General features: G+C 45.2%; 1 protein-coding gene and 1 pseudogene across 1 annotated transcript in view; one reads left to right on the top strand and one right to left on the bottom strand.

Moving 5' to 3' along the window:
• CARMIL1 (capping protein regulator and myosin 1 linker 1) overlaps positions 1-2,795 on the top strand; it is a 337,821-nt gene that overhangs the window by 52,021 nt on the left and 283,005 nt on the right. The window lies entirely within an intron of this gene.
• LOC109396407 (40S ribosomal protein S20 pseudogene) lies at positions 1,078-1,577 on the bottom strand (annotated as a pseudogene).

The raw sequence follows: 2,795 nt of genomic DNA, 5'->3' as shown, positions 1-2,795 counted from the left end.
CTCTTCTTTGAGGGACACTCTTGCCCTCTATAGCCCTGTGGTTCTAGCGTGGCTCCAGCTGTAGGAGAAACCTGCTGTTTCTGGTGCCTACAGGTCCCTGTGCCCAGTCCCCTGGCCACAGTGATTAGTCCAGGGCATGGGCATATAACCCAAGCAGGAGTCCTTCTTTGGGATCTTTGAGAGAGGCCCTCTCTCTCAGCTGGAGAGACCAGATGGTAAATACTCAGAGCTGCCTGTGCCACGATTCCTGTGAAGGAGGCCCTTCCCAGTGTAGAGAATGTTGCAGAGATCAGAGAAATGTGGCAGGGCCCTTTCCTGCTGTTTGCTACACTGTATCCTCGGATCCAGGGTGCACAGATGTGAAAAGAAAAAAGCTTTGGTCAAACAAGTTTAAGAAAGCGGTTTCTTAACAGCAGAACTTGCGGAGCCTTTCCTTTTGAATGTGCTCCGCGCCTCTTCAAGAGGGGAGTGAGTATGCAGTGTTTGCCAAATATTTGAGTGTGGGTTTACAAAAAAGAAATGAAACACCTACAGACATCACATCTTTACAAATGAGGAAACTGAGTCCTGAGTAGGTTAAAATACTTCCACAGAGTCATGCAAGTAAGGGCTGGTCTGGAAGATAAACTCATTTCCTATCTTTTCCATACATTTCACCGTCTTGCTGGGATTTATACTTTTTCCTTTTAGGAGGCTTAAGAAGCCTTCTCTGTGAATAGATGCCATGGTCTGTGTGAATGTGTGTGTGTGTTTGTTTTTTAAATTGGAATTGGTGTTGCAGTTTGTAGTGCTGGTTCTTGTATTACTCAGGCCTTCTCTGTAGGCAGGCAGTTAATCCCTGAAAATCCTGGAAAGCATGCAGTTCCATTGATTTGATTTTGTTATAAGAGAAGGAATTTATAGTAGCTCTGGGTGCCTGGCTTTAAATGATCAGGATGAGTTAAATTATGAAAATGATATGAGGTCTCTGGAAATTCTGTGTTCTAGAAAGTGTCATTAAGCAATTGCCATTTTAATGCAATGTCTATTGAAAAGATGTATTTTATGAGTGTGGTTGTGCTATTATTATTATTATTATTTTAACAACTGATAGTCAATTTATTAAAAAGGTTGACTTAAGCATCTGCAATAGTGACTTCCACCTCAACTCCTGGCTCAATACTGATGGAAGTAATCTGCTTAACAATTTCAGAAGGACTGTGCAGGTCAATCAGTCACCTGTGGATCCTCATCTGAAAACGATCCCAAGTCTTAGAACCTTCCCCACACGGAGTTCTTCTTGCAGTGATTCTCAGAGTCTTGGTAGGCATCCGAACTGGTCCTTTCACTTTGAGGTGTTTTTCCTTTGCGCCTCTGATCAAGTCAGCACACACCTTCTCCAAGGATTTTACGTTGCGACTGGTTAGAGTAATTCTAATTCGGTGAATCGCTACCTCTGGTTCCACGGTTGTCTTTCCGGTGTCTTTAAAAGCCATCGCTGCGGCGCGGCTTCCTGACCGACTTGTTCCTCGGCGAGAGCGAACAGCGGTGAGTCAGGAGCAGGAGCTAGCGAAACACAGCTCCGATGCTGCTGCGACTGCGACTTCCGCAGAGAGAGCTGTGCTATTGTTTTTAATCTTCGTGATTTTTCTGATTCTATGCTTGATTGTGAATAATTATTGAAAATAAACTAATAAAGGAGAGAAATAGGACGAAACGTCTTACTAATTCTGACATGTCTCTGAGAAGTGGCATTCAGACACCATATAAGTAGACTTACAGTTCATGTGTAGCCTGATTACAGAACTGAGCACCTAGTGACATGTGACTGTCCCAGGTGGTCCTGCTATGGAATGGCAAAGTGGAGCTGACCATATTAGGAGTTCATGTTCTTTCCACCACGTGCGCTGGCATCAGTATTTCTTTTTATTGTGTCCAGCTGTCCACCTCCCCTTCAGACAGTTAAAGTCATTTTATATGGAAGATATGCACCTCTTTCATATGAAGGTTGTGCACGTCTAGATTATTAATTCTGGGAGGATCTCCATTCTGCTCTGTTACTAGAATTGCCTGTCATGTGCCCATCCCACCACCTCAGTTTAGATTCTTATCACTTCTCTCCTGCACTATTACAAATGCTCCCCAACTTGCCTCCTTGTTTCCTCGCTCACCCTCCTTCCACCCATCTTCCTTATTCCCAGGTTGAACCCTCCCACCCCCTTCAAGTTTTGTTTGCTGGCCTCTGTCTCCCTTTCCAGCTATAGCTCCTGCTCCTCATTGCAACATCCTTCGTTCAGGCTTTAGGAATTACTCACTCTCTTGATGATAAGCAGTTGCTTGTCTCCATGCTCCTAGGTTGCGTCTCCCCATAACTGGAATCCCTCCTTTTTCCCATCTCATCCAGTTCATCCTTCAGGATTCAGCTCCCTGTAATTCTCTAGGAAGCTTCCAGACACAGCCTCTCCTCATCCTCCCATCAGCAACAATACAACATGATGGGGAGGTGTATGGACTGGGTTCAAACCTGTGCTATATCAACTCCATGCTGTGTGACATTGGACAAGTTACTTAAACTCTGCTTCAGCTCTCTCCTGTGTAAAATGGAATCAACAGTAGTATTTATCTCCTAGGAGTGTTGTTAGCATTAAAAATTAATGCATGCAGGGGCCGGCCCAGTGGCGCGATGGTTAAGAACTGGCTTGGGATGCCAGAGAGCTCCGGTTCGGATCCCACATATGAGGGCCAGTGACACTGCCCTCCACAGCTAAGATGCTGAACAACAGCTCAACCTGGAGCTGGGCTGCCGTGAGTCGCCG

The sequence above is a fragment of the Hipposideros armiger genome, unplaced genomic scaffold (assembly GCF_001890085.2).
Source record: "Hipposideros armiger isolate ML-2016 unplaced genomic scaffold, ASM189008v1 scaffold_519, whole genome shotgun sequence".
NCBI lineage: Eukaryota > Metazoa > Chordata > Mammalia > Chiroptera > Hipposideridae > Hipposideros > Hipposideros armiger.
This window is presented reverse-complemented; position numbering and strand designations above follow the sequence as displayed.